The sequence below is a fragment of the Pygocentrus nattereri genome, chromosome 16 (assembly GCF_015220715.1).
Source record: "Pygocentrus nattereri isolate fPygNat1 chromosome 16, fPygNat1.pri, whole genome shotgun sequence".
Classification (NCBI taxonomy): domain Eukaryota; kingdom Metazoa; phylum Chordata; class Actinopteri; order Characiformes; family Serrasalmidae; genus Pygocentrus; species Pygocentrus nattereri.
In genome coordinates this window covers 33052770-33065206 of record NC_051226.1, presented here as the reverse complement: position 1 = coordinate 33065206, position 12437 = coordinate 33052770, and the positions used below count along the sequence as shown (strand labels likewise).

Below are 12437 nucleotides of genomic sequence, written 5' to 3'. Positions count from 1 at the left end.
CCAAGCTTTCCCTTGAATCATGTTTTATTTGTTTTTGGCTGTAAGTACTCCAAGGCCGAGTGCTCTAAGGCCTCGTTCTGTCTGCCAGCCCAAATCTGATTTTTGTCATGTCCAGATTGATTGGACAGCAAAAAGCCCACGAAAAATCTGATCCAAACCACATTTGGAGGTGGTTTGAAATGCGACTCCATTCAGATTTTTTCTGCTGCGCCTCAGTTTGGAGGCTCTGGATGCTCAAAGCGGATTTCCAAGTGTCTTTTGTGTTGTTTGCAACAGGACAAACAACGACGACGTCAAATCCAGAGTGATGAAGTGCTGGGATTCAAGAAGAACTCCAAAAGATTCAGACTTCCGAGGAGTTTGGAGGCCGAGATGATGCTCCTCCATCTCGCCCGCACCCGCGTTTGAAATCCGCATCACCAGCGTAGCTACACAGTGACTGACACCTACGTTGCTACCACGGCAACCCATGCAGATAGACTGGTGATGTCTGGACACACAAATACAATCTGATAACTTGCAAATGGCAAAGCGGACAGTCGACTCACAAAGATCTGATCTGAGGAACAATCCGACTCGCCTGCAGTCTGAACACTCAATGTGCAGCGTCCAGTTAGCCACACCTACACTCTTACAAGATGGTTCTTCAAGGGTTCTTTAATAAAGAAATTTTTTTCTTTTTTTCAAAAAGGTTCTACATAAAGCTATATATAGCATTTCTTGCTATCACCATGCAGAAAACCATGTAAGCATGCAAAAGGGTTCTTCAGACAGATGTAGATGGTTCTATATAGAACATTTTTTGAAGAGTTCAAGGCACCAAAACGCTTGACTTCATAACCATAGCAGAACCCTTTTTAGTGCTACAGAGACACATTCCCCATCAATCTGAAGAACCATAAAACCGTGCAGACGGTCCTTCAGCATGCAAAAGGGTTCTTCAGACTCATGTAGATGGTTCTATACAGAACCTCTTTGAAAAGGGTTCATGGCACCAAAAAGCTTGACATCGTAACAATAGCAGAACCCATTTTAATGCTACAAAACACATTCTCCATAAATCTGAAGAACCATTTCACCATGCAGAGAACCATTTACGTAGGCAAAGGGTTCTATATAGTACTATGTTCTTTAGTAAAGAACCCCTGAAGAACCATCTTCTTCAAGAATGTAGATAAACAAGTAGACTCACCTTCAAACCTGGCCCTCTCGAACGCTTTACAGTCTTTTTCCAGTTGGGAACCAGTGTTTGTTCTGTTGTTTGTTTGTTGTTTGTTTGTTCTGCATTTGTAAGGATTACAGCGACACATCGCAGCTCAGTGTGACGTAACGGGCAGAAAATCGGAACGGTGCTACTTCAGACTGAATCTAACGCGCTGTCCTCCTTCCCCACTCCCATCCCGTCTGGAGCGCTTTCGGGCAGCGGCTCGGCTGCGGGAACGTCTCAGAAAGGCCTTGATCTCCCTATCGAAACACCCGGCCGTGTGACTGTGAGTGTGTGAACATGAGCTAACCTGTCTGAACTACAAACGAGCGGCGCAGGCCTCCTCCTGCATCACACACACACACACACACACACACACACACACCACACGTACCGGGTTTAAAACATTTCACACACTCAGGCGGAAGTGCTACTACCCACTTTGTGTTTCTTCATTCACCTCGAACAATGAAATAAAGCCAAATTAAGGAAGGAAAACTCTGGAACAGAGAGGCCGAGTGTGGAAGGGAGCACATGTTCACAGGGCTAACTGTAAACACACGAGAGAGAACGAGAGCGCGAGAGAGAGAGAGAGAGCGCGAGAGAGAGAGAGAGCGCGAGAGAGAGAGAGCGAGAGAGAGAGCGAGAGAGAGCGAGAGCGCGAGAGAGAGCGCGAGAGAGAGAGAGAGCGAGAGAGAGAGAGAGAGAGAGAGAGAGAGAGCGAGAGCGAGAGAGAGAGCGAGAGAGAGAGCGAGAGAGAGAGTGTGAAGTGTGTGAAGTGCGTTTCGTGTGGGGGCATGCAGACGTGCCCCCCTTTGAACCTTAAAACCTCAAACCTCTCCTCATCCCGCTGACTCGGCACTCTTAAAATGAGATGGTTCTTCAAGGGTTCCACGATGGTTCTTTAGTGAAGGCAAATGTGTCTAGATAGAACGATGAACACTCAAAGAACCATTTGCACGCTTGAAATGTTCTTTGCGTGGTGAAATGGTTCTTCAGATTGGTGGAGAATGTGTTGTATGAGGCTCTATATAGCACCAAAAAGGGTTCTGCTATTGTTACAACCCTTTTTGGTGTTATGCATTAGAACCATATATAACACATCCTAGATCATCAATCTGAAGAATCATTTAAGCATGCAGATGGTTCTATATAGATTCTGCCTGCACTGGAACACTCTTAAAAAAAAAGATGGTTCTTTAAGGGTTCTTTAGTGAAAACATCAGTTCTGTTTATTAGCATGAAAAATTACAGAACCGTTTGCAGGACTAAAGGATTCTCTGCATGATGAAATGGTTCTTCAGACTGATGAAGAATATGTTGTATATGGTTCCATAGAGCAGCTTTGTAAAAATAACAGAACCCTTTTTGGTGCAACATTGAACCATATATAACACATCATAAAGATCATCAGTCTGAAGAATCATTTAAGCATGCAAATGCTTCTAGATAGACTCTGCCTGCATTGGTACACTTTAAAAAAAAGATGGCTCTTCAAGGATTCTTTAGTGAAGGCAATGGTTCTATACAGAACCATGAACACTCAAAGAACCATTTTTAAGGATCAAAGGGTTCTTTGAATGGCAAAGTGTTTTTTCAGACTGATAGAGGACGTGTTGTATGTGGTTCTACATATGAAGCCAAAAAGAGCTTTCAGCCTTGAAACGATAGCAGAACCCTTTTTGCTGCTATATAGAACCACATACATTCCATTCTGAAGATCAATAATCTGAAGAACCATTTCACCACGCAAAGAACCATTTAATGCAGATGGTTGCGTATAGATGCCCGTTTAACACTCGTTAAAAAGATGCTTCTTTAAGGGTTCTTTAGTGAAGCAAAAGGTTCTATATAGAACCATGAAAACTCAACAAACCATCTCCATGCGCAAGTGGTTCTTTGCATGACGTTATATAGAACCCCACATCAAAAAGATTCTGCATAGAACCATATACAATCTCCATCAAAGAACAACTTCACTATGCAGAGAACCTTTTAAAAATGCAAGCGCTTCTTTGAGTGTTCATGGTTCAATACAGAACCCTTAGTCTTTAGTAAAGAACCATCTTTTTTTTTTTTTTTTTTTTTTTTTTTTTTTTAAGAGTGTACCATCCATATACTTAAATGGATCTTTGCATGGTGAAATCGTTCTTCAGATTGATGGCGAACGTGTTGCGTATGGTTCTACACAGAATCTTTTTGAAAATGGCTCTATTTAGCACCAAAAAGGGTTCTTCTATAGTTACAAGAACCCTTTTGGTGCTCTACTGAACCATGTAAAACACATTCCCCATCACTCTGAAGAAACGTTTCACCATGCAAAGAGCCATTTAAGCATGCAAATGGTTCTATGTATAACTCATGGAGCTAATTAGAAGCATTCCCTTTACTAAAGAACCCTCGAAGAACCAACTTTAAGCGTGTAGTTGATCAGCCGAGACATGTTTGGCGGCTTCTTTAGTTTTAAACTGACGTTATGAGGCTAAGCTAACAGGTACTGGAAGCTTATGAGTGCTAGCCAAGTAGCACAGCGCTAAGTGTGGGCCTCGATCATCTCTTGCTTGCGTTAGACTGTGTTGGTGGTCAGTATTATGTAACAGACTTGCCTATGGGATGGACAATAACATCATGGTACTTCAAGACACTTTGACAACACGATACGCCACGATATTTCGTTTTTCAGGCGAGACTTTATTTCAAGGCTAACTGCATAGGCACTACATAACGCATGCATTAGCACTGAATAACATTTACGAAGCAATGAGGATTTCTACCCAAAACTATGGCTTTAAAAGGTCTCTCTCTCTGTGTCTCTCTGTGTCTCTGTCACTGTCTCTCTCTCTCTGTGCGTCTCTTTCTCTCTCTCTCTGTGCGTCTCTCTCTCTCTCTCTCTCTCTGTGCGTCTCTCTCTCTCTCTCTCTCTCTGTGCGTCTCTCTCTCTCTCTCTCTCTCTGTGCGTCTCTCTCTCTCTCTCTGTGCGTCTCTCTCTCTCTCTCTGTGCGTCTCTCTCTGTGTCTCTGTGCGTCTCTCTCTGTGTCTCTCTCTCTCTGTGTGTGTCTCTCTGTGTGTGTGTGTCTCTCTCTCTCTCTCTCTGTGTGTGTCTCTCTCTGTGTGTGTGTGTGTCTCTCTCTCTCCTCATTAGTGTGCGTATCTCTGTAGGAATGAATGGATCTCTTTTCTGTCTCATCACTGAACTCAATTAGGTTGAGTGACGGCTATTCAGACACCCATTACAGCAGTTAATGACTCAAATGACCATCAGTCCATTCTTCTCTTTCTCCTCCTCCGAAGTCCTGTCAGTGTCTCAGAGCTGCTCTCTTTACCTCTCTCTCTCTCTCTTTCTTTCTCTTTCTTTCTCTCCCTCTTTCTCTCTCTCTCTCTCTGCCTGTTAAACCCCTTTCATCTTACTCTGTGATAGTATTTCCTCTTCAGTGCTGTGACATCCAACTGCAAAATGCAGAAAACAACCAAAAAAAACTGAAGAATGTCTTTACAGTGGTGGTGATAGGAACCAGGGGTCGCCATGACTACAACACAAATAGACATTTTATTTACTGTCCAAAACCACCAGTGAACAGAAGAAACGTCTTCTGAGTTTATATGGAATGTTGATGATGGAAAATTGTGGAAAATATGAGTTTTCTTTGGGGACCATTTTGCCTCACAGCGCCCTGCAGGTTATGTATCCCTCCACCATGAGTGGAGTTTAACGCCAAAATCTTCTCAAAACTATCGTAAAACAGTGTCTCAGACATCAGGCAGTGAATTCATAACCATGTAGTAACTTTCTGTGAGGGAGCTTTTAGAGGTGGACGTCTGGTTCCTATCACCACCACTGTGAGCAGTTCTGACTCGGTAAGTTCCTCTAGAAGAGCGTTTCACACCAAAGCATCCTGACGTTTTAAGAAATCAGTACAAATCATCATTTAGATGCAGAATAAAAAGACGTTCCTCAGACCCACTAGGACCAATACAATCTGTGGAATAGGAAGGGTGGAGGATATCCATGTGTTACATGTCTGCTACCTCTGAGGCCAACAAAATATTGTTTGGTAATTCTTATTGTGGTTTTGTAGCTTCTAGTATGATTTGGTTCCTTTGGTGTGGTTTGGTTGTTTTTGGTGTGATTTCGTAGTTCCTGGTATGGTAAATTTCTTTTGTCTATTTTGAAATGGTCTGGCAGTTCATGGTATGGTTTGGTTGGTTTTGGTGTGGTCTTGTAGCTCCTGGTATGGTTTGGTAGCTTCTGGTATGGTTTGGTTGTTCGTGTTAGGGCTTAGTAGTTCGTGGTGTGGTTTGGTAGTTCTTGGCATGGTTTAGTAGTCCTTGGTATGGTTAAGTTGTTTTTCATAGGGTTTGGTAGTTCTTGGTATGGTCAAGTTGTTCTTCGTAGGGTTTGGTAGTTTGTGGTATGGTTAAATAGTTTCTTGTAGGGTTTGGTTGTTTTTGGTGTGGTTTGGTAGTTCTTGGCATGGTTTGGTTGTTTTGGTATGGTTTGGTAGTTCCTGGTGTGGTCTGGCAATCCTTGGAAGGGTTTGTCTTTTCTGGTGTTTTTTTAAGTTTGGTGTGATTTTTATGGTTGAGCTCTTTGGCAAGGTTTAGTTGTTTTTAGTGAGGTTGAGTAGTTTTTGGTGTGGTTTGGTTTGTTTTTGGTGGGGTTTGCTAGTTCTTGGTATGGTTTGATGGCAGTCTCTGGTATGGCTTGGCTCTTTGGTCATTTTTGGTGTTGATTGGTAGTTCTTGTGGAATGGTTGTTATTTTTGGGGTAGTTCTTTTTTATAGTTCTTGGTATGGTTTGCTGTTTTGTGTGGTTTTGTAGTTTCTGCTACACGTCCTATAAACTGCCTCTTAACAAAATAATAAAGTGGCTAAAGCAAAACGTAGCACCATTTTTCATTTTAACAATCGTATCACAATGGAAAAATCTTTTAAGCCCATGTCCAAGCTTCAGCGAGGTGTGTGGAAGGCTGCACATCTCATGCACATCTCATGCTGCTACAGAATGTTCTAAAACCAGCCAGCAGGTCAGGTCATTAGGGCTGATTCTGATTGACTTACAAAAAAAAAAAAAAAAAAAAAAAAAATAACTGTTAGAAAACTAATGCATCCAATAGTGCATCCTAAAGTCATCGTACACACTCACTGCTATTCCACTTTTCCTTTGGAGAGGTTTGTAAAAATGATTCTCTCTGCTTCAGAATCAGGTGTGTTTTCATTCCTTAAATCACTCTCTGATAACCCAATCAGCGGCTGCGTCTCCTTCTCCAAGGTCACTCTTCTGACACCGGACAATGGCACGTTTATCTTAATTTGTCCATCCTATTGCCATGGGAACCATAAATCTCCCCTGATTGGACAAGCCAATGAAGCGAGTCAGGGTTTACTGGCACCAGTGTATGTGTGTGTGTGTGTGTGTGTGTAGGAATCCATACAAAGACATTTACACATACAGATATGTTCTATGTGCGGGATGATGTATTAAATGTGTATTAGGTTTGACTGCACAGTTAAGCTCAATTTAAACATACAGGCAGATCCATTTATTGAACTTCTAGTCAAAAACAGTCCTTACGTAGAATGTGTTCATTTTTCAGAAAATATTTCTGAGGAGATCAGATATGAGATAATCCACTTGTATAAGGAAGCAGAAAGTGGGCGGACAATAAATGGAAAAAGGACAAAAACTGTTCAAAAGCTCCTGAGAAAACGGGCCTCCTAACAACTACCTGGAAGACCTGGCAGACACCAAACCTGCCTCATCAGATAAACAGCACTTCAAGCTTTCATCTTTGAGAGAGAGGAGGAAATCAAGCTTCTTCAGATCTGAAAACATCCACAGGGGTTTCTGTCCATCCTTCCACTGTGAGAAGACGAATCAGCGCTGTGGGTCTGAAAGGATGTGTAGCTGTCAAGAAGAACCTCAGTGAGAAAAGGAGACGGACACATCAAACAAAGAAGCTGAACAATGGACTGACCACCCCAGAGTCCAGACCTCAACATCAAAAAACAAAATCAACCAACTTTATTTACTTCAGAAAATGATTAACTAGCTTCTAAAGACGTTTTCACACTTCAGCTGTTTCATTCCACAGTAATAGCACTTACGGTTGCCTATGGCAGACCTAGCGGTATGACCCATTCTACTGCCAGTGTTTGTGTATGGAGATTTTATACACCTGTTAACAATGGATGTGGCTGAAACACCTGAACTCAATAACTAAGAGGGGTGTCCTCATACTTTTAGCCATACAGTGTATGAACAGTGTTTTTCTTTTTTTTTTTTTAGTGTTGCATAGACTGAGCCATACATTAGCTGCACAGGTTCAGTGACATGACAATACAGAGCATCCACTAATGAAAGTGCACTTAAAGACGAGCACAAAATTCACAGCAAATGGGAGCAGTTACGAGACAGAGACAGACAGACAGACAGACAGACAGACACAGAGAGAGAGAGAGAGAGAGAGAGAGAGAGAGAGAGAGAGAGAGAGAGAGAGAGAGAGAGAGAGAGAGAGAGAGAGAGAGAGAGACAGAGAGACAGAGACAGAGACAGAGACAGAGACAGAGACAGAGAGGTGGCAGACAGATGACAAAGTGTGTTGATTTATCAGATCAAGACGGGAAACAGACTCATATAAATAACTTTAAATTCAGAGAGACGACCATAGAGGAAGGAAAAGAAAGAGAAAGAGAGAAAGAGAGAGAGAGAGAGAGAGAGAGAGAGAGAGAGAGAGAGAGAGAGAGAGAGAGAGAGAGAGAGAGAGAGAGAGAGAGAGAGAGAGAGAGAGATGGAGGGGGGGGCATAAAGAGAAAGAAGTAAGAAAAAATAATGGAGAAAAAAAATACAGAGAAAGAAAACGAGATAGAAAAGGAGAGAGGGGAAGAAAGAGAAATATAAGAGAGAAGAAAAGAAGAGGGAACAAAAAAAAGGAAGGAAAGAAGGGAGGCAGAGAGAGAAAGAAAAGAGTGTGAGAGAGAGAGAGAAAAATGGGAAAAAAGAAAGATAGCAAGAGAGAGAAAGAAGAAAGAAAGAAAGATGAAGAGCCAGCAAGAGAGTGTGAGAGAGAAAAGAAAGGGAGAAAGAAAAGAGGGGGATAGAAGAATGACAGAGATGGAGAGAAAGAAGAAAAGAGAAAGACTGTAGAGAGACAGGAGAGATAAAAAGAGATAAATGAAAAATGTGTGTGAGTAAGAGACAGAAAAAAGAAAAGAGAGAGCTAGAGAGAAATTGTGTGTGTGTGAGAGAACAAGAGAGAGAGAAAAATAGGAAAAAGGGGAGAGCAAGTGTGTGTGTGTGTGTGTGTGTGTGTGTGTGTGTGTGTGTGTGTGTGTGTGTGTGTGTGTGTGTGTGTGTGTGTGAGTGTGTGTGAGTGTGAGTGTGAGAGAGAGAGAGAGAGAGAAAGAAAGGGAGAGCGCATCATGTCTCCCATCATGTCTCTCGCCCTGTGTCTGAGTTGACCTTGGGAAGCTCGTGGTGATCAATGCAGCTGCTGCAGGAGTGGCGAGTGTGCATTTCTCCTCACTCTCACTCTCTGCAGCACGTCTGTCTCCATCATCTCTTCTGAAAGCGGACATTACTGACCGTTTCCTACACTAAATTCTATTACTGGACCGTGAGCAGAAATGAATGCCGGTCCTGTTTTGTATTAATAGAGCTGAATATACTCTCAAAACGCCATAATCACAGGACAGAGCGACATCTGAGAGCAGCTGTGGTCTGAGCTTTGATTCTCAATACTCACATCTGCAGGACACTTTATCAGAAACGCCTCACTTGGAGTTCCACAGTGAGTGGAAGCACAAGGTGGATGTTTCTAATAAAGTGGCCAGTGAGTGGAAGCACAAGGTACGTGTTTCTAATAAAGTGGCCAGTGAGCAGACAGTACATACTGCCAGTTAATATTCATTATACACTTCTGACTGCGTGAGCAAACAGCAATACTAAAAGGTCACTTTTCTAAATAAAGACCCCGTGTGGTTTCACTTGACGCAAAAACGAGGTAAATATGAACCAAAACCACAGTGACACACTTTATAGGCAGCTGCAGACACGGTTTCCCATGACTCACACACGCACACACACGCGCAGACACGCGCACACACACGCACGCACACACACTCAAACCATCTCAGACCTTCTGTCTACCTCAGTTTGATTTCTTAATGTCTAATGAACAAAGCAGACTGTCTGTTACACAATACATTACAAAACAATACAATATAAGAGATGAGGATTTCACTGAAGGTGAGATACACTTGCACTGGCATCCTGTTGCTTTCCCTTCAAAACTAGCAAATAAATAAATAAATAAATAAATAAATAAAAATAAGTCACATTTCACCAGCAATCTGTATGAGCGAGCTAAGGCCTGTAACTATAACAGGTTTTGTCTTTTTTTTGTATTTATTAACTTTAACATAACGGCGGGGAAGGCATTCCGATCACAGGGGACTGCAGCACGGCTTTATCGGCTTAACAAGCATGATAACGGCTGCCTCGCGCTGCTACAGAGAGCTCAAAGACAGACGGCGTATTTAGACTGATATAAACATGGCCTACACTTTAAAAGTAAACAAGCTTGATTAGTTTTGTCCATCTAAAATACTCAGTGCATTACCTGATGTTAAAAACAGCTAGTCTGGCAATCTATAGGTAATTCACAACACTATCAGGTAACGCCTAACAGATCAGCCAGATTTTAGCCCATAGTGAGTTAAATGGAGGGGAATCTGATCCTAGATCAGCTGTAACTGAGAGAATGAATGAAACAGTTACACGTTTGTGGTTGGGGTTTACAGGCCTGGAGTTGTTGCAGTCAGATACTTATTAATCTATGAGGAGAATGAAGCTCATTGTCTGTGAAAGGGTCATGTGAACACACACACACACACACACACACACACACACACACACACACACACACACACACACACACACACACAGAGCAATAAAGCATCTCCTTCATATTAATCACCCGCCAACTCAACTGGAGCTATCACAACCTTTATCACTCTAACTCTGGTCCTCTCTGTCTTAATCTCTCTCTCTATCGCGCTCTCTCTCCATCTCCCTTGCTTTGGATTTCACCATTTTAATCAGTCCAGAACTGTGATCATTACAGCTAGGCCTTCATTTCAGGCAATAAATGTCAAAATTGGCTCAAAAAAGGAGAAAAACCCCAATTACGCTATAATGCTAATTTCTGCTAACGCCCTCATGGGGTTTCTAGTATGTTAGTGCTAAGCTAATGTTTGAGTTATAACTAGACCTGGACTTAAAATTTCACTCGCCAGCAGTGAATCACGACTACTAGAGCTAGGCCTTCGTTTCTGGTCCTAAATGACAAAACTTTGTTAAGAAAATGAGGAAAAACACCTCTGCTACAATGCTAATTTGTCCCATTGTAGGGTTCTAGTACATTAGAGCTAAGGTAATGCTTTCACATGTTTTGGCAGTTGAAGGTTAAGATGTTGGTACTTGTTCTGGCAGACTGGCACCATTTTACCAAATGACAGGCAAACTAGTAAGAAAAAGTCTAGAAATCAGTTACACTATTTTATCATATCTGTGCAAACATCTCAAAATGAGATCTACAGATACATCAACTAGGAGTAGACTTAAAATTCCACTCGCAAGTGGTGAGCCATGACTACTAGAGCTAGGCCTTCATTTCAGGTCATAAATTTCCAAATCTTGGTCAAGAAAATGAGAAACAAACACCTCTACTATCATGCTAATTTCTTCTAGCGCCCCTGTGGGATGTTTAACAGTATGTTAGCGCTAAGCTAACGCCTCAACATCTTTAGGCTTTTCTAGCTCTAGAGGTTTGTTACTGGTTTTGGCAGATTAAGACTATTTGAAAAGATAAAGACTTAAAACAAACAATGTCTGAAAATAAGTAAACAGCCTTAGATATCCATAGAACAACCTCGAAATGAGATATAGAGATACATCAACTAGATGATTTCACTCGCCAGTGGCAAACCGTATTGCAGCCTAGCCTTCATATCAGGCCATTAATGTCAAAACTGCAGAAAAATGTGAATAGATTCACACAATCAGAAGAGGTCGCCTTTTCAGTTTAAGGTGTATGTTACTGTGCTAGCTAAGGCTAGCCCTATTAATATTACCCAGCCAGCCAGATGAACGATAGCAGTGAGGCAGCAAGCTAACGTTAAAGCTAAACTTGGTTCTCCAGCTACGACCTGATTAACTGATTAACCCTGAACTGGTTATTTTGTCGGTTTAACTTCAAAACGAGTGACATTAGTCAAGCCATAGCTCTTTATAGTAGCCTGTTTAGCTAGCTAACCTAGCTAGTCAACACTCTAGTTAATATCCTAACCGTGGTAGCCTGGTCTAAAGCTCAGCTCCCTCTTGGCACTAAATCATCTTAAACTCTTAGTTTCTAGCCACATTCAGACACATTCAGCCTGTAACTGTTTTAGTTGAGTTTTCCTTTACATTTTTATTTATTTGGTCCTTTTATTTATTTAAATTTTCTGTTTTACCTTTTTATTTATTTTATTCCATACTTTTCACCTTTTACCTTTTTATTTCATTTATTTCTTCCTTTTATTTATTGTCTTCTGTTTTACTGTTTATTTTATTTCCATAATTTACTTTTTTATATAAACTTGGTGTTTTAACCCTCTTTCTTTGTGCTTATATTTTATTATTCTAATTATTAATCTCTATTTTATTGCGTTACATTTTAGCCTGTCCACTTATCAGTTTATTCTGAATTATTTTATTTCTTCTTAATTAAATCCTCTTTGCTTGTTTTTTGCTCTTACCATTTAATTTGTATTCTGTTTATAAAGTTCCTTATTTTAGCTCGCCTGCTTAAATATTTGATTTTAATTTTTTTCAGTCACTTTAAGTTAAGGGGCGGGGGGGGGGGCGCCAATAATATGTTTGCATCCACCTCAGAAAGAATGTAGTTGCACCCCTGTTCACAGTCAATGATGTATCTAGAACTTCCAGAAAGACTAAGCTGACCAGTCTTTTCCATCCATTGTGAATTTTAAATCAAAACATGATTGATTGATTTTCAGTTCAGCAAAGGAAAGCCTAACCAATGGGAGACTGTATCTAAAACAGTATTTTAGACTATATCTAAAAACCACAATGGGGGAAAAAAAACCCTGATTGGACGATTTTACATGGTTTTTCAATATTTAAGCACAAGTTCACAATGAAACGAGAGCATTACCACAACACCTGCAGAGC

General features: G+C 41.2%; 1 protein-coding gene across 1 annotated transcript in view; it reads right to left on the bottom strand.

Annotated features, from left to right (window-relative positions):
* The window catches only part of prag1 (PEAK1 related, kinase-activating pseudokinase 1), a 47660-nt gene that overhangs the window by 16063 nt on the left and 19160 nt on the right, over nt 1-12437 (bottom strand). The window lies entirely within an intron of this gene.